At 39.2% G+C, this 19896-nt stretch overlaps 2 pseudogenes across 2 annotated transcripts in view; both read right to left on the bottom strand.

The window, feature by feature from the left end:
• Positions 1 to 255: 255 nt before the first annotated feature.
• Positions 256 to 10836, bottom strand: LOC110055473 (solute carrier family 23 member 2-like; annotated as a pseudogene). Its single transcript, XR_016206023.1, has 11 exons — positions 10744 to 10836; positions 9078 to 9191; positions 7666 to 7823; positions 7252 to 7343; positions 6716 to 6786; positions 6282 to 6541; positions 5380 to 5503; positions 5130 to 5286; positions 4785 to 5038; positions 3244 to 3517; positions 256 to 760 (listed from the first exon to the last, which is right to left on the bottom strand). The product of XR_016206023.1 is annotated as a solute carrier family 23 member 2-like (transcript).
• Positions 10837 to 14070: 3234 nt separating this feature from the next.
• The window catches only part of LOC110055368 (solute carrier family 23 member 2-like), a 17151-nt pseudogene continuing 11325 nt past the window's right edge, over positions 14071 to 19896 (bottom strand). Inside the window, exons 6-13 of the transcript XR_016206024.1 lie at positions 19832 to 19896; positions 19174 to 19330; positions 19053 to 19077; positions 17300 to 17420; positions 17063 to 17219; positions 16732 to 16985; positions 15942 to 16215; positions 14071 to 14849 (exon numbers count right to left, since the gene is read on the bottom strand). The exon at positions 19832 to 19896 is cut by the window's right edge and continues 3 nt beyond it. The product of XR_016206024.1 is annotated as a solute carrier family 23 member 2-like (transcript). The remainder of the gene's footprint in view (positions 14850 to 15941; positions 16216 to 16731; positions 16986 to 17062; positions 17220 to 17299; positions 17421 to 19052; positions 19078 to 19173; positions 19331 to 19831) is intronic.

Here is a 19896-nt window from a genome sequence, read left to right as displayed (position 1 = left end):
CAATCGCAAAAGACAAAAACAATCCAATGAACTGTGAAAACTCGAAGCAATTCTGTGTAGCTGAAGCAAAGCCCAGAAAAATGTGTGCGAACGATCGAGTCACGATCGGTTTTGGTTTTACTTCTGATTGGATCAACAACTGCTGCGAGTTTTCTTTTAACCCAATCGTGTAGCGTACTAATGCGAAACTAATTACTCTTCGACACTCCAATGAAAACCGTACTAGGCAATTAATGAGGCTAATTACGTGTTAAATAGCTGTTAAAAAGGTGACATTTTAATTATATCCGTTAGCGGTCAGGTTAGAACAGCCAGGGTTCTACTGTATCCCGTTTGCCTTGCTAACTAGCCACTTTTACTGTCTCATATATTTTACAAGACATTATTCTGCAAAATAGTAACAACGTGTCTCATTCGTCAAGACTGTCAAAAGTTGCAATCAGTAACAGTTAAGACCTAGAAAGCTCCATATCGGCTGTTGGCAAACGGTCCTTGTCGTTGTCGTTGTACGGCAGGAAAGGCAAATACTTGGCCACTTTGTAGTTACTGATGCGATTGAGACCAAACGGCAGATCATAGACCTTAATAGAAGCTGTTTGAAACTCGTCACTGTCATCTGACAGATGTTGCCTCCAAGCCTTGAGCCCGCGTTCCTCAATGGTACCAGGAATGGTGTTGTCCAGAATCAATGCAACAATACAACCCACTGCCATGCTTGTCTTCAAAAGGACAGAGACAATCTGGTCGATTTCTGAAACACCTATTAAAACATACATGACACTATTTTTCTGTTATAGGCTCATATAAGTAAACCTTTTGCTGTACGATGCCGGCTTTGGCATCTTCACCTTCTCTACAGCAACGGGTTTGCAGTTTAATTACTCTTAAAACTGTTATATGCCTCAGACTACAAGAAAAGTCGGCGATCAATTTGAGGACGTTCGCGCGAAAATTTTCCAACATCGATTTTTTTCTGAGACTTTTACCACTGTAAGATGATGAGTTAGTCATGTTAGAAATGTAAAAAAAAAAAAAAAAAATGGGGGTCACCGACTTCGTTTTGGAGAGAAATGCCCGGAAGAACACCCTAAATCTAAAAAAAAATCGGGCTTCGTTTGCGAATAAGGCCACAGTGTCTGTAAGCCCCAAAATATTTTAGTTTGATCTTTGAAGTAAAATGTTCTCAGCCAAATATTTTTTTTAAGTGTACTATTAAGGGAATTTAGTCAACTGGTGAGGTTCATAAAGAACAAGATCGCATTTAGCGACCATAGTTTCACGCGCCTTGCAGCTGCAAGATGGCAGGATTCAATATCCCGTGGACAGAAATGTTCTAACTTCCCACATTGATATTTTGTTCATTTTTGGACAATGTGGAGATAATTGTAAATAAAATCTGTTTCTGGAAAAAAAGTAGGTGTCACCGAACGTCCAGGATCGTTAAATCCAGGCAAAGCTATAGCAATGGCCATCTGCCCTATTATTGCTTATTAGAGCGCCCGCTCTCATGCATGACGTGGCATAACGTGGCATTTGAATTTGCATGCGCAGTAAAAATGCGCAGAAACAATTAGCGCAAACGTCCTTAAGGTCATTCCACTGAAATACAACCTGCACTTAGATTTTTTGAAACTTTGCCTATTGATTGTTTGTATTATAAGAACTTAAATTTTGAAATAAAAATGAGGGGTCTCCTTGTTCGTTTAGGAGCAACAGCACCTTGTTTATACCCAAGAAATACTTATAATAGCGCCATGATTGTAGTCACCATTGCCGCTAAATTCACGTTTCCGACGATTGATTTTTGTTCTACACTGAGAATTGGTCCATATTTATTTTACACAAAGAAATTTATTACTCAATTCAAAACACTAGAAATAAATGATAGGTCACCACACTCGTTTGCGAGAAAATGACGATTTACCTCTATGGCGAGGTCCCGCCGTAAAGAAAAAGCCGCCATTTTTTAATGCGCGCGCGCTGATCACGTGTGAAATTATGCGCAGTAGGGATGCGCAATGCGATACTGGGGATGACCTTAGGTAAGTAAAGTGTCAGTGGTTTGAACTCCTAGGTAACATATATTTTGTTCGTCTATTAAAATGTAATCATCTGGTTGATTGTGGTCATGGAAAGGATTGTTGTTGATGAGTTATGTGAAGAACATTTGTCAGTCTTTAAAGTCAAGTGTGATCCTTAGAATGGACTCCCTCATTGTCTGTTAAGACTCTGTTTGGAGTTACTTTCAGTTGTGGGTCAATTTTTACCAGTTTGGTCGGCTCTGCTTGTACTCAGAGATCGTTGATCAGTTTTGAGATTTTGAATAGTCCCTCGTTCATTGCAGGGAGTTAGTGGAACAGGTTGGCAGGTTTATTGCCCCTATTCAATTGAGTCTGCCAGTTATCTTAGTTTTCACGCATTGTACTACAAGTAATGCAAGATTAAAGTGCCCATAATGTCAATTTTTTTTCGCTCATCTAATTCTACATTTCACCTTATGAACTTCTGCGAAAAAATTTTTCGATTTGGATAAAATGCAATTTTTTTATAAGTTTTTAAAGACGTTCAAATTTGCCGCCATTTTGGCCCACCATTCGCACCAGTCTTCCTCGGTTTGAAGTGAGTCGTGACGTAGGTTCAGGAACACGTGATTTGGGTCATGACTTATCTGACTGGAAAACAAGTGGAAATTTTGCTTCAGAGTTGTCTACATTTAGTTGAAAATACCGGAAAGGTGCGTTACCGCTCTTTGTAACAACGTTAATGATCCAGAAAACAACATCAGTCTTCATCGTAGGTTCCTGAACCTACGTCACAGGCATCAGTCACGTGGCCATTTTGAGCACGTTATTCTTGTGATCAGCGACAGGGTCGACCGCAAGAAAATAGAATTTTGAACTTTGTAAAGATTCGTAAAAAAATTGCGTTTTATCCAAATCGAAACATTTTTTCGCGGAAGTTCATTAGGTGAAATGTAGAATTAGATGACGGAAAAAAAAGTTTTGACATTATGGGCACTTTAACTTCTTGCGTTGAAAATCATACCTGTCTCAATCGCGTTGGGATGATTTTCCATGCAATGTGGGTGATCCAAACACAATGGAAAATGCAACAATGAACAAGTTTCTGGAGGAATTCATGTCAGCAGGCGTTCTGTTCTGAGTCAGTGTACCGTTTGTCGTTAAAAGAAATTTGCACTCAGGCAAAGCAATAAGGATTAATGTCTTCCAGTGTAAATTATACCTGTGTCAATTGCGTTGGGATGACCGTTCATGTAATGTGGCAGAGCTAATCCAAACACAATGGAAAATCCAACGATGAACAAGTTTCTGGAGGAATTCATGTCAGCGAACTGCAGATTCGAGATACCAACTGCAGCGACCATTCCAAACATGACCATGAAAACTCCACCAACAATGGGATCTGGAATGCTGACGAATAACGCGCCAATTTTACCAAGAACACCAACAACCATCATTACAAGAGCTCCAAACTGGATGACACGAAGACTTCCAACCTAATATTACATAGATTTAACCTGGTTTGACAAAAGTGTACTCTTTAAATAGACTAATTTCGATATATTAAAATTCAGCCTAAAACAATAGACCTCAGCACGAGGCTCTGGGGAATGAACCTCACAAACGCTGTAGTTATTCCCCAGAGCCCCATACTGAGGTCTATTGTTTTAGGCTCATTTTTAATATATCGAAATTGGTCTATTGATATAAGAACTAAAACGTTAAACAGCTCAACAAAAAGAAAATCTCAAACAATCTGTAAGACTTTTACAGGCAAGAAGTACCTTTATTATATGGCTGTGTCTCACAAGGATTGGTAACTACCGAATTCACGAATTTGATTGGCTGAAATCGAAATTGAAAGCAGTCAAGATTTTCCCTAGACCGGCATTTAGACCGGTAATGTTTTGCGGTGAAAAAGTTGCAATCTAAAATACAAAAACATTGACTACTTTCATCGAACGATAGTTATTTATTGAAGTGCCAGAAAGCCTGATGAGAAAAAAAAAAAAATAAAGAAGACGAGCAAAATTAAGAATTAAGTACAGCTCATCGCCGTTCGCAAGCGAAATGTCAGTTAGTACAAACCAGTTACATTAAACGAGTTGTCCGCCATATAATAAATTATATTTTGTTATCCGAGCTTAGTCGGTCTGTATGGGAGAATCTTGACCTCGGTCGTGTGTACTCTTGACCTCGGTCAAGATTCTCCTATACAGAACTCCTGCTCGTTTAATAAGAGCTAAATAATTGAAGACAGCCAACATCGCCTCCGTTCAGGCAGACTTCACGAGACACAAGTGGAGAAGAAGTGGTCACAAAACCCGGCTTTGTTTGTTGGAGGCTCAAAATAACAAAATAGCATGACGTTTCCGGCAAACGGCAAACGGCAAGGATAACCTCTGATTTTTTTGTTCTTTTCTTCTAGTCCTTGGGTGATTCGCACAAAAGTAGAAAGACGATTCCTATTATTCTCCGCAAATACAAATATTTTCACTCCACTGTTCAGATGGCAAAAGTTTCATTTTTGTCGTTTGTCGTAAACGCCGTACTTTTAAAACTTCTCTTATCTAACAGGCTGATCTTTTTTATCCTACCAACAAAGATAGTGGATAGTGGAGAACCCTGTCACAAAAAGTCTTAACAGATAATTTACCCAATTTACTATTGTATTTTTGCCACTATTGGATAAATCGTGACAACAAACAGCAACAAAATACACAGCAAAACAAACATGGCAAATAACCAGTATAAATTGCCTACCTTCGTGATTCCGATGGCTCCAATGTTTTCACTGAACGAGGTTGTGCCGCATCCACTTCCAAAAGCTCCCGTCAAGAGGCATCCAATTCCTTCCATTCCAACTCCACGGTTGATTGCGTGTTTTGGGGGTGGAGGTGCTCCTGATAACCTCGCGCAGGCGTAGTAGTCTCCCACAGATTCAATAATCGAGGCCAGCACTCCTGCAAGCATCCCAAACACCCCCGCGGCGCTGACCGTAGGCATTCCCCACTGACCTGGAAAGCGACCAAAATGTAACGTGTGTTAGAAATATACTAGCAACATAGAACGAAGAAATAGCATTTGACGATAACGACTGTAATTAACCTGGATATGGAACTCTGAACCATTTGGCCTCTTTCAACACCGCAGCCCTGGCGTCAGCTCTTGCCATGTACTGAGGACTGCTGGGATCAGAGGGAAAACCTCCCGCTGCAGTGATGATTGCACAAATAATCCACGATACTACGATTGCGAAGATCACCTGTGTGACAAAAAATGCGAAACGTTAAATGTATGGAAGAGTGATCGAGAAAGATGCAAATAACAACGTCATTGAATATCAACCTATACTCACTGGAAATAACCTGAATAATGGAAAGCGGCCAACATAAAAACCTCCCCGTTCTTTGCTATATCCGGGCACTGGGATCTCAATCTTGGTAAGGTACTGTGAAAACAGTACTATTAAGACGATAGTCCTGAAACACACAAATGCACGCACAAAAGATGTAAGAAGGAATACATGTTCCTTTCGTGGCTGGAGATGTTGATAATTTATTGAATTATTCAAGACAATTAAAGCAGTTGCACAAAGTACTAGACGCATTATATTTTTGGACATAGTTACAATGATATTTTATTACATGGCCATGTCTCGAAGGGACTGGGAACTACGAAACTCACAAATATGACTGGATAACATACACAGTCCAATCATTTGGTTTGGTTCTGCTAAATATACTAAATGAGCCTAAACGACGAAAATCAAAAAAGAGGTAAAATTAAACGAGCAAACTTTGGTAAATGTAAGTTCAACTCAGGAATCGAAACACCAGCTGATTATAAAATTGAGAAGCTCTTGCGAGTCCAGAAGTAAAAGGAGCTCAATACAAGACTAAGATCGACTTTATCTTCCAGTCAATAAAAGGAGCTAGAGAAATAAAAAAATAAAAGAAAAAACATAGTGTCAGTGAGTTCGATCTTCTTCTGACCAAATTTGTCATGTTAATTCGTCATGCTAGTTCTTCAAATGGCCGAAGAACGGCGTACATTAAGCGACTTTCAGCTAATTGAAGTCTCAGTTTTTGCTTGGCCATCTAATAAACATCTTATTAACCTAACTTCGTCGGTCAATGAGAACTAAATCTAACTAATCCACAAAAAGATGTTTACTTTAAGCAGATCCAGAATAGGAAATCCAAAGTCTTGTCAATAGAGGCAAGAACTGATGAAAAGGGCACTTTTTTTAATACTCACGTCATTGAAATTCCCCAGTGATTTCCTTTAAAATGAAAAAAATAAATAAATAATTGAAAAGAAATGTGACAAACATGAATTGAATTACTCAGTCAACTTTTACCTGAGTGTTCTGCACCCAGGTGGAAGAGTGCCACGCCCACCAAAGTGATCGTAGGAGCAATGGTCAGCGGTCCAATGAAGCGAAGAAGAAACCCAATGAGGCCAGTGAAACCGATAGCGACTTGAAACAGCGACGCGACCATTATGGCGCCTTGGATCTAGCATACGTTTTCAACAGTAAGGGATTTTGCTTTTTATTTGACAAAATGTAAATATACGGACGCTTTGGTAGCAACAATTGATGTCAGTTTGACAAGAATAAATGAAAACTACATGGAAGTTACTGTAACAAAGTCAAAATAAACTTCCAAAACGGCATTTTCAAACCTTACCTCTCTCATTTGAGGTTTCCAAATTTCATCGTTGTTTATTGACGAGCTTTCAGTTGAGTTACCTGCATATTCTTAAAATAGCAAAAACGAACGTGAATTAATTACGAATCTAAATGGAGACACGTGCAATGCAGTCTACAAAAACAACTAGAAAAACGTCTAGAAAAAGCTGGGTGCAATAGGGCGATTAGCTCAGATTTTTTTAAATAACTTGCAGGATTTAACATCATCTGTCTAGTGTGTCGAAGTGTGGCCTTTATTAACACTGGCCTTGTCGGTTACATATAGAATGTGGAACGCTACTCTGAGTCGGTAAGCAGGAACATGTACAGCACGTCGTCGTTAATACAGAAAGTGCAAGAGTTTCCGCTGAGAGGATTTCTTTTCTAATCCAAATCACGAGAAGTGCTGTAACTCCCTCGTGTACTCATTCTTCAGTCTAATATTGCATTTGCATTCTCTCAACGCATTCATGTGCTTGTTTCATCGCTTCACAGGATTTCTCACAGTTTGCCACGGAAACCATTGAAACTGACCTTCAGATTTGTTACAAGTCCACTGTGGCAGTGACAAGATGGCAAATGTCGGAGTAATGAAAGAAAACGTTCCTCCTTGTACGATGGGGAGCCTGTTGGTATGTCAACATTACAATCTGGTAAATGATATTGTTATTTTATGCTTATTCACCCTCGAAGAGGGTAAACGATAAGTCCAATTACATCTTTGTAATCATCAACGTCATTAATGAAACGACTGTAACTCCTTGGAAGCATTTTTGGTTAACAATAACCTTTTAATTTTGGTGTCAATATTGCATGCATTTTGTAAATACTCAACCTTGCGCCATTGCATTTATAGCTTCCTGATTAGCGCACAAACACCGGTTAACAGCAAATGACCGAGGTCTTGGTCGTGATTATTAAGAAATGAATAGTTCATGATTTCAATACCTGACTCCAAACGTACACTGTAGAAACGTCACAAGACCAGAAACGAAGAATATTGTGCTCAGTACTTCACTGATGACAAGCGTGTTGTTCGCAAAGCACATTGGACCACTCAGGATGAAGGGAATTGACAATGTTCCACCCACCATCGTCAGGTAATGCTGTAAGAAGGAAAACAATGTTAGGACACACATGGAGGCTTCAGCCCCGGCGGGGAGGCACTCCCATATAAAAAGGAAGGGAGTACTCGTCGGAAATTTGGAAAAGAAACCCTAAGAGGTGCCAAGTTTTGTGGGATTGGCTTGAGATGTTTTTCATCCCAAACAGGTACCAAATCTAAAACAACACATTATCTCCTGTCATATTTTCTTCGGCTCAATACCATAAAAGGAACCGCAAAAGCTGCCGCTGTGGACCTTTTGAGGCTGAACACCCTAAGAGGTACCAAAAGCGCGTTTTTAATCCCCAAGGGGTACCACGAGTTCCTCCGTCCTTTTTATATGGGAGTTCTCCCGCGGGTTCAGAATTTTCGCAGCTACGGCATTGATTATATATTGGTGTTTCCCTCAGTTTGGTTATTTTGACGGGCGGTCAATAAAACCAGGAGTATGGAACATTCCGAAAAATGAGGAACAGCAAATAACATTTAGATTATTTCTATGAACTGAAAAATAAATGCCGCCAATGCTTTTCAACAACTGAAAGCTAACCGCTTCAAACAGGAGTTGAACTACTTGAGTTTACTTCTACCTATATATTTATTTTTTTTTTTTCTAGTGTTCAGTCTTGTTTCGGATTGTTTTCACGTTCCTTGTTTTGACGACACCCATTTTGCTATACATTAAAAATTCGGACCATATATTAAATTCAAACCAGTATTCTAATCACAAGCAAATAGTGTTCCGTCACAAAGTTAGTGTCGCAGCCAAGTAGCTCCAAGTGATTTCACAGCCCTTGTACATGTAACGTAACAGCGCATCTAACTATAACAAGACTCTTGGTAACAACTCTCTTTCAGGTCTAAAATATATAAACTTGAGCGTGGATTGAAAGCCAAGTAAAGTTGTAAAGTGACCAAATACCGAATGCCGAGCCCAGTTCATGTTCTACTTTAAGTTCTTCTCGGGTTTTTTTCTTCTTTCGCTTTGAGCGTGAGCCGACAGAGACTTCCTCACGCGGACCGAGTTCACCGATCGGTGTAAATCAGGTCTATGCTACAAAGATTTTGGGAAGCTGGGGACTTTCATCGTGCCGCGAATATTTATTCCACAGACTCAAACAGATGTACGCACAGAGACAAAAACCCAGTGAAAGAGATTCCAAAAAAAAAAAAAAAAAGCTGTCTGAATAGTAATAAAGGAGTAATCCAACTGAAAACGGGGAAGAAAAATAGGAAATATATTCACTGCTCTTACCTGGAAACCCAGCAATAAGCAGACGTGCCATGGTGGATTCTCGTCGATAAGGTAAGATAAACCAAGAGGTCTTCTTTTCTTCTGGGATTGTGGTTGAACTCCGTGTTCAGACATCTTCAAACCAGGAGAGAGAATGCAAATAATTTAGAGAGGAAATTTTTATTGATAATGACTTCTAAAATTTACCAAAGCTTTGCAAAACGTTTTTTCCTCCCTAACTTCGAGTAATGAGTTTTTTGAAGAAAAATGCACTTGTGGAAACAGTCCTTCGTGTCCAGAGGAAGGCACTGGCAAATTAGGCCCAGAGACCGAGTGCCCTTTGCTGTCTTGATTGAGGGGCAAGGGTGAAGTGGCACTCAACCAGTGTTTAAGTGAGGAAGTACCGCTGGTTTACTCAAAAATATCAGTCTTTATGAAAGAAATCTAGGATTTTGTTACCGTATTCTTGAAGACAGTGTCGTCCTTGTTTTGTGAGCCTCTTCACTGTAAAACGCAGCAATATACCCCGGGATTAGGGTTAGGGTTGAAGCGTAATTTTGCCTCCCATGATAGAGTCAAAAAGCTGCTGAAATTTGTTAGTCGATGCCAACATAAGATATCTCCTCGTGGATGAATCCTTTAAATTTAAAATTCAAAAGTGATCGACTAGTCCTTGTTTCCCCAACAAACTCGGCTTTGTAATGCATCAAGATAAGTTTAGCCCTTGGTATTAATTTTGTAATTTGATCGGAAGAAAATTTTGATATCGTCTCATCAATAGATCTTCCCTTATCTTTTGTACTGGATTTGCAGGTTCAACTCGCCTTATAAAAACATTCCATTCAGAGAATTTGCAAGTTGGAGTTTAAAGAAGACACCGACAAAACAGTATTTCAGTTGCAATGTTGATTTCGACAGAAGGAAAAGTTTGTCCCTGTTCGCGTGACTCGAACGCCGGTTCGGAAGGTCAGAACCAGATGATACTGCTGGAGCATGTGTTCCATTCAAAACTCGTCTACATTATTTATGTAAAATTTAAGTTTAGCGCAGTTTGTCAGGTAGCCGCACTTAAAAAGAATCACAAAATCCGCGGGACCTTCATCCCCAGTCTAGATGTTGTGATCTCTTAGCCACAGACCTCGTTGATTCGATTTTGATCCGGCGGCCGAAACAATAACCTCAAACCGATTGCCTTGTGTGAACTTTCAGCGCTAGACAGGGGCACCCAACGACCGTTTTCTCTCGAATGCTTTTAAACGCTGTTTTAGGCTATCTGGAGCACTTTTAAAGCTCCGTAGGTTAATTCTAGGTTGCGCTAAAAAAAAATTATCTGTCCGGTTATTCTAGGGGAACTTGAGTATTCTCGAATTTATTAGGGCTTTTTTGTCCATTTCCCGAAAACCTTAGGTCTTATCGCCTTTCCGAGAATGATAGCTGACCTTTTTTCGGTACCCAAAACGACATTTTTAACAATACGAAAACAACAGACATTAAATTTCTCATATCACGAAAGTTCGAGGTGACAATTCTCTTAAGAAAATCAGAGGGGATTAAAGGCCTTCCGAACTGATAATTTACCTAAACGATCCGTTGGGTGCCCCTGGCTAGACAAGAACCGAAATTCTTCAGGTTTTTAAAGAGTGTGTAAAGTATTGACGGTGTCGTGGTGCATTTTTGCTTGGGTTACCTTAATCTCTTGTGGTGACATTGCTCTCTCTCTCTTTCCTTTAATTCGTGCACAATTCGACGCCTCTCCTTGATCTGCTAGAATTAGGCAGGCTTGGTTACGTAAGATTCAGAGGCGGTGACCCAGGAATATTTGTAGTCAATTGACATCACGCCACTTATTTAAAGTTATCGTGACACTCTTTTTTTTAGATAAGTATGGAAGGCCCGTTGGAAGGTTTCTAACCAATGAGAATTCGCGTGAGCAGTACAGTGCGTGCCGCCGGAGATAAGTCGACTGCAGTTTTCTCGTGTGGCTTTATAATAAGTCCCTGTTACATTAGACCTTAAAATCGTTTCTTTTTTCACTTTACAATTTAGGAAATCTTATGGTATATATTTTTTACCTTTAAACAGCCTGTTGCCCTTGGCGATTCGGTGGCAAAATCCTCTTCCATCGATCTTGGAAGAACTGTGAGAGTTGCAGTGTTGACATTCAAGTAATCAGTTGTAATCTGTGGAAGGGTTTTTATTTTTGAGAGAAGATCGCAGAGAAATTCTTCGTTCCTCGCAAAGGGTCAAAAGTTGGACAAACAAATCCTCGGAGACAAAATATTAATGTAAACAGCGTTGGTATATGGTTTTTGGTATATGTTTTTTTTCAAATGATTGTCGTAAAACCAAAATTTAAATAATTTCTTTAGCCAATCCGAAAGGACACATACAATCCCATATGTCAATCAAGTCTCGAAGTAATAGTTGTAGCTGATGCGAAGCACGGTAAAACACGTGCGACCGAGTCACAATTGATTTTGGTTCTTTCTCTGACTGGATGAAAAAGTGGTGCGAGTGGTTTAAGCCAATCATGCAGCGTAGAAATGCAAAACCAGTTACTTTTCGACACTCAAGTGAAAACGGCTGTAAGTGACTGTTCATTGATAAATTTATTTAGTTCTCATTAATCGTTTGGCCATGACATAGACATCTCAATAACAGAGCTTGGTCGGTCTGTATGGGAGGGTCGTGAGTACAGACGGAACGAACCGAACATTGCTGAGGTCTGCATTCACGACCGAGTTCAAGATTCTCCCATCCAGACCGACCAAGCTCGGCTAATAAGATGTTTATTTTATGGCCAACAAGGAAACTTCATTTCGCTGAAAGTCGCTTTATTAATGTAGCCCGGTCGTGGTCGCTGCCATTTTGCTTGCGAAGTATAGGATGAAGCATTTGATCAGAAGAAGGAGGAACTCACTGACAGGTATGTTTTCAATTTCCTTAGCATATTTTATTGACTAACAAATTTAAAGATTTAAAATTTAGAATTTCTTACAGGCGTTTTAAAGTCGCTCTTAGGTTTGTATTGAGTATGTTTTACTTCTGAATTTGCAAAAACGTCTTAATTTCTTATTCAGCTGGTGCTTTGATTGCGTTGAACTTACATTTACCAAAGTTTGCTCGTTTTATTCGTCTTTTCTCTCCGTCTTTTGAGCTCTTCGCTATCGCTCTGTCAATGGAAACTGCATATCTCGTAATCAAGAGCTGGGAAAAAAACGAACAACAAGGACTAGAATCGATCTTCCTTTTAGCAACGAACAGACAGTGAATACGATTCCTTACAAAACTTCCGATATTCTTTTCTTTTCATTTTTTTTCCTCTGAAAAACTTGTTCTGCATATTCCAATTATTCAAATGAAATCACAGTATAACAAGTAAGAAATATTGTTACAAGTAAAAATAGTTTTTCATTTCTTCGGGGAACACGGCGGTCTTTCTTTCTTACTAAACTGTAGATATGATGTTAAGTTACTGAATTTGAATAATGTACCACCCTTCTACAACGCAATATTAAAGTACTGGCAAGAAAACAAACCCATTATATTAGAAGACAATACACACAAACAAAACGAAATTATCTGGAACAATAAAAACATTTTAATAGATAAACAGATGATCTATTTAAAACAATGGCAGCGAACTGGAATCATGTATATAAATGACCTGCTTGACGAAAATTTTAACTTCTTATCACATGACAAATTTCAACGAATCTTTCAGCTACATGTCCCGTTTACAGCCTACTATGGTTTAATAAGCGCCATTCCACCAAGCTGGAGACGCACAATCAGACGCACAGAAATCACAATTGAAAATGTCAACGCGTCACAAGAACCTCCTCTGTCTAAGAATTTCACCACCTGCGCTGTCTATGCAGCAATTATAGACCACTACTTCCAACCCCTAACTGCTGAACCAAAATTACTACAATATGGTTTCTCGAAAGAATGCTTAAAGAAAGTTTATAACCTTCCCTTTGTTACCACGTTCGAAACAAAGCTTCAAATTTTTCAATATAAAATTATCCACAACATACTTCCAACTAGGCATTCCCTTTTCCGTATGAAGCTATGTGATTCTGAAATCTGTCAGCTATGCAAAATGCAACCGCAAACATTGCCTCACTTATTTTACCTTTGTTCTGTAATTTCCAATTTCTGGTCTGCATTTCAAACTTGGTGGTTTGAAAAACATAAAAACATAATAACTCTCACCGAACGTAATATCCTTTTTGGCTGGCATGATAACACCACAGAATCAAAATACATTTTAAACTATGTCACCTTGGTGGCCACGTATTATATCTTTTGCACTATCCAAGACAGCGATGATGTACCCTTTGACGGCTTTCCTTCTTTACTTAAGAACAAATTAAATACTTCACAACAAATAGCAGTTAAAAATAAAACCTCTGACAATTTCAACAAAAAGTGGAAAAACTTTATTGGAGTTTTTTTTCATTTTACTTACTTAGTTAAGTTATTAATTAATTTAATTAATTCTTAATTAATTTAATTCATTCTTAATGTAGTAATTGTTTCCTACTTAAAATGTTGTACTTTGAATTAGTTTGTAATTCTTTTCTTTTTCGTACTTTTTTTGTAACACACACCATTACCTTCTGTATTATCTTTTGTATCTCCTTTAATTGTCCTATTGTAGTTCATGCTGTATCAATAATAATAATAATGATAATAATAATAATAATAATAATAATAATAAATAGTTTTTCGACTTTTAAATGTTTTCGGTTTAAGTCAGCTGTGTGTATATCAAAACCCAGTAGTAAGAAGATCAAGGGAGGGGTCTTGCCTTACTTGGTAGGAGAAAAAAGCCAAGAACAAGAAGCCGATCGAAGGTTAAAGCGGTAAAAATTAGAACTATTTATCCACCACCGAAAGAAGACTCATTTGTGTTTATCCCATGCAATGGTCATGCTATCACATGTACATCTAACAATCTTAGCATCAAATTAACAAGAGCAACAAATAACAACAACAGCAACAACAGTAGCAGTAACATTCGTTTATTTCCTTTCTAAATGTCTCTTCAATATCGTAGCTTGTATAATTGTCTGTATGACAAATTAAAGTAGTGGTCGATATATGGCTTTCTATCTGACTAACTTAGGGTCAGCGTGCAGCGAGTGAGTAAGATATTGCTTGTAACACAAGAAAATAAGATTCATTTCTTCAAACGACAGTGCAATTTTCTATTTATTATTTAGACAAACTGACTGATTGCACAAACAACCGTGAAAAAGCTAGAAAAGACGTCACCAATAACCTCACCAGGGAGGATTTGGAAAATACTCCACTTGCTTTCCAGATGTAATTTCGTACGAGTTTTGTGGGTAGTGTATTTGAATAAAACACGTGTCTATGCGATAATGTACATTATTATAGACATTACTCAGCTAACTAAAAGTTAAGGTTCTCACTCTTGTAAACGCGTTAAAATTCTCACATATTCTACAGCTTAGCAGCAACGCCATCGATTTAGCTCCACATCGGCTGCTGGCGAGCGATCATTGTTGTACGGCAGAAAAGGCAAATACTTAGCCACTTTGTAGTCACTGATGCGATTGAGACCAAACGGCAGATCATAGACTTTAATAGAAGCTGTTCGAAACTCGTCACTGTCATCTGACAGGTGTTGCCTCCAAGCCTTGAGCCCGCGTTCCTCAATGGTACCAGGAATGGTGTTGTCCAGAATCAATGCAACGATACAACCCACTGCCATGCTTGTTGAGAACAGGACCGTCAGTATCTGGTCGATTTCTGAAACTCCTGTTTAAGATATATGTCGTTAAAGTTCAGTTATAAGGTCTTATAAGCCCATAAATAAGGGTTGTTGGCCAAGCGTAAGGTCAAGATCGCTGGATATTTTTTTTTTTGCGTATTTATGGACCGGGACGGAAAAAAAGAAAGAACGAGAATATCCAGCCATCTTGACCAAACAAGCTTGGTCAATACAGGATTTATTATAGGGGATAAAGAACAATTTTTTTTGCGGGACACAGCACAAGATCCTGAGCAGGCAAGATAACGCCATCTTGCCCAATCGGGTAGCCAATCACAGCGCAGGATTTGGTTTATCTTGCCCACTCAGTGAGCTAGGCATTATAATAAATGCAATGTAAATTGCCCAGCAACCTATTCAGGAACAGGAGCATGTTGATTGTTATGGAAAATTTGGGCAAGCGAAAAACTCTTGCCATTTACACCTACTCTACGTGGATAATTCATTTTTGGAATCACCCTACACTAAAAAAGGTGCCTTCGATATTTGTTATTCTAATAAAATACTATATATGCAAGGCTAAAACAAAAAAGCAACAACAACAAAATGAATTTTACATTGTTTTAACTCAAAGTAAATGTATACTTTTTAGCAACCTTAGCTGATCGGTGGCTATCATAATAATGTAGGACAAAGTTATTTATCAGCCCAAGTCTGGTCCTTGAAATTGACGAAATTACTGGTCCTTTTAAAGACTCGAGTTAAGCTACAGTAGTTTCCAGTGATTGGTCTTTCAAAATAAATTTGGATCCTTCTACTGTGAGTCAAAGTTCAGTTGGTCAGGCTTGAAGGTTGGTTTGTTGAGGTCGCGAATAACTCGTTTGTAAGTCATTGCAAGTAACTGCTAACGTCCACTGGCAGCAGGCGTTCTGTTCTGAGTCAGTGTACAGTTTGTCGTTAAAAGAAATTTGCACTCAGGCAAAGCAATAGGGATTATTGTCTTCCAGTGTATATTATACCTGTGTCAATCGCGTTGGGATGAGGTTGTGAATAACTTTTTTTTAAGTTTCAGGTAGTTGTTGGCGTTGCTGCACTGTAGTGATTCAACAGCCATCAACACTTAGCACTGTAAATCATACCTGTGTCAATCGCGTTCGGGTGAGTCTTCATGTAATGTGGCAGAGCTAATCCAAACACAATGGAAAATCCAACGATGAACAAGTTTCTGGAGGAATTCATGTCAGCGAACTGCAGATTCGAGATGCCAACTGCAGCAATCATTCCAAACATGACCATAAAAACTCCACCAACAATGGGATCTGGAATGCTGACGAATAACGCGCCAATTTTACCAAGAACACCAAGAACCATCATTACAAGAGCTCCAAACTGGATAACACGAAGACTTCCAACCTATTGAGAAAGAAGGCATTATGCTGGAAGATATCCAAATCCCAGACCCAGTAAATCCAATTTTTTCTTTTGCGAAAAAGGACATAACCAAATCCCATTTTAGTCCCCTGGAAACCGTCGAAGACAAGTTAAATTAATTATAATGCTACTACAAAATTATAAAGATTTAACTTGGTCTCTCAGGATTATACCCTTCGCTTGACATCGATCACAGAAACAAAACGTCAAGCAGGCAATCTCTGCTCAAATCAGCAATAAGGAACTGTGGTCGATCATGAGGACAAGCAACAGAAAGGCGTTAAGACAGAAGTGAAGATGGAACTGTCACAAAGGCACCAAATGACAAAATTAAACAAGCTAATCCGTCTTATCCCATCAAGAGAAATTGTCCATAGCCTTGTCTTGTGCAATCTTCACAGAGGGAAGCACCCAAATACATTGTCGTCAAAGAGCAACAGTCACAACGTACATACCAGCAGCAACAAGCATTGTAAATGACCCGTGCAAATCATCTACCTTTGTAATTCCAATGGCTCCAATGTTCTCACTGTACGAGGTTGTACCATTTCCACTACCAAAAGCTCCCGTCAAGAGACATCCAATTCCTTCCATTCCTATTCCACGGTTGATTGCATGTCTTGGCGGAGGAGGTGCTCCTGATAACCTCGCGCAGGCGTAGTAATCTCCCACGGACTCAATAATGGACGCCAACACCCCAGCGAGCATCCCAAACACCCCTGCAAGACTGACCGTAGGCGTGCCCCACTGACCTGGAAAGATACACCACGTGTTAAACAATACAAACGTAAGAAAGCAAAGTTATTTAACGTCAGTTACTTTTACTAACCTGGATACGGAAATCTGAACCATTTGGCTTCTTTTAGCACATCAGTCCTGGCGTCAATCCTCGCCATGTACTGAGGAATGCTGGGATCAGAAGGAAACCCTCCGGCTGCAGTGATGATGGCGCAAATTATCCACGAAGCTGCAATTGCCAGAATCACCTACGTAACACATGAAACAAGGATAGTTCAGAACGAGTATACAACATTACATTTCTTAATGTTTAAAGCGCTATACTTACTGGAAATAATCTGAACAATGGGTAGCGGCCAACATGAAAACCTCTCGCTCTGCTATATTCGAGAACTGGAATCTCAACCTTGGTAAGGTATTGGGAAAACAGCGCTATGAAGACGATAGTCCTGGAACACACAAACACACGCACTAACGTAAAGAATAATCAAATAGACGAGGTAGATGTTATAAATGCTCTAATATCTGGGCTGCAGGCGGAAATTTTTTTCGTCCGTCAGCAACTCGAGGTACAGATAGCTATAATATATTTATTCAGGATAAGGTACTCAAGAAAAATATACAGTACTCAACAAAATATGTAGCTTCTGATTGGTTCCTGGTTGAGGAATGCATCAATAAGTGAAGGGGTACAATTTGATTAGAGCATGTAATACAGAATTATAGCGCCAACCAATTTTGGAAAACCAAATTGGTGCCAGTTGGTTTGCCAGTTGGTTTGAATGAGATAAAAAAGTTAACCCTAATCTAGACGAATGAGAGCACAAGTGATTGGGTAAAATTTACGACTGTTTTAGGCAGTGGCTACCTCGAACCTGAGAGTTTGAAAACTATGCTGGCGATCTTCGAGCACTTGTACATACCGGTACATGGTTATGTATGACTAAGAGTTTCGTCAGTCAAAGTTGTTTTAAAAGATTGAATTTTATGTGAAGGAAAATGCCAAAGAGTACGTGACTCGATGAAAGGCCTACAAAACGAGGCAAGGCGGAGTATTCTACCGCTGGAGGTCACAGATGTACTGGCGAATTTTCAAAGAAGAACCTCAATCGATGACCTCAAAAGTGACTTGAAAAAAGTCCATTGTACCCAAGCACAAATGTTTGATGCAAGAAACAGCGTGAGGGAACTAACAGCACCATGCTGACTCCAAACAACATCATCATCAGCAACACACTGGTCAAAATCCCTGCGGGCCAGCAACATGGGACTCGTCATCCACAGCGCCAGGGAGATTGTGATAGAGAAACTCAAGAAAGAAAACGCTGAGAGGCCATCCATCATCATTCAGGTGACTGGTAATCTAATTGAGAAGTCTATTTACCACTAGAACGAAATAATGAAAGGGAGAGCTTCTCAGCTGTTTATCAACTTTAATAGTAAATATCTAAGCTTGACTCCTGCGTTAAATATCCTTGACTTTTTCAACATCTGAAGTGTTCGACTATTTGTCGTTACGCTAGTACTCAAGAGTTTTGGTAGTGTTTTCGTAGTTTGAACTCAATTTGGCTGGCTTTCAAGGTAGAATTCGTGGACCGAACTGTTCCGAAAACGCGCGACATCTCTGTATGCGAGATATGCGTATGAGGCATGATTCTTTCTAAATCTTTCTCCACAAAACACAGCACTCTCCAGTATTATGTAAATATCTATTACGCTGTTTACCGAAAGCAAGCAGGCAATTTCTTTTTTGGCGCTCAATAGTTGTAGAGTACGATTTGATATTGACGTCCTTATGCGCCTACTGGCGCCTCGAGAACTGCTGTGATGACGATTTGATATTGCGATACCAAGCCCGAGTAAACGCTCGATCTCTTGGATCGTCTAGTTAATACGATTTTGTGCACTTATTAAAGAAACAGTAGCGCCAGCAAAGGAAGAAGAAAATCATTATATCATGGTCATAGTTATGTTATATGCAACATGTGGAAATATTTTGGCTTTTAACACAAAAAAGGGCGACGCAAAGCTTCACAATCACAGCCAAAATCAGATGAATAGACATTCTAATAAATACTCACGTCATTGAAATTCCCCAGTGGTTTCCTGTAAACAAAAACAAAAAAACCAAACAGTCAATTTAATTGGTCAGAGAAAAGAGCCCGGTCTCATAAACAATAGCTGGATTTTTCAATAACTAACCCGCATGTTCGGCTGCCACATGAAAGAGTGCCACGCCCACCAGAGTGATTGTAGGTGCAATGGTCAGCGGTCCAATAAAGCGAAGAAGAATACCAATGAGGCCAGTGAAACCAATCACGATTTGAAACAGTGACGAGACGATTATGGCGCCTTGGATCTAGTATCGGAACAAAAATATGTGAAATTACACATCGGATTATAAGTCAAATTATTCTCCCATTTTGATAGGTTCTTACCTATGATGATGATCTATCGGAGGACAAGCATAGAGATGACGTCATAAACATTTTTTTTTAATCATATAAAACAGATTTAACAAATAGATTCCATATTGCCGTGCGTCTGTTCGGTAATAGATCACAGATGATGTGGAAATGTGACTGAGAACAAACAAAGTAACACATGAGCGGTCAGGCTGATGTTCTTACGAAATTTTCACGTTGTCTTTGGTCTATTACTGAACAGATGCACGGCAACATAGAATCTATTTGCTAAATAGTAAACAATTTAATTGTTTCTTTGAGAAAATGTTTAAAGTAGGACTGTATGGATTGATTGGTGACCATAACACTATAATGAGGATCAATTGTGATTATGACAGTGCTCTCTATAACAAGGTAAGAATAAACTCAGCTAAAAGAGGTCTTTCAAACCTTACCTCTCTCATGTTCCTTTTCCAAATGTCGTCGTCATTGATCGTAGAGCTATCAGTTGAGTTATCAT

This window comes from Orbicella faveolata, unplaced genomic scaffold (genome assembly GCF_042242905.1).
Source record: "Orbicella faveolata isolate gen_17 unplaced genomic scaffold, um_ofav_v1 contig_13, whole genome shotgun sequence".
Taxonomy (NCBI): Eukaryota; Metazoa; Cnidaria; class Anthozoa; order Scleractinia; family Merulinidae; genus Orbicella; species Orbicella faveolata.
Note: the sequence above shows the minus strand (reverse complement) of the source record. Positions and strands in the feature narration are given on the sequence as shown.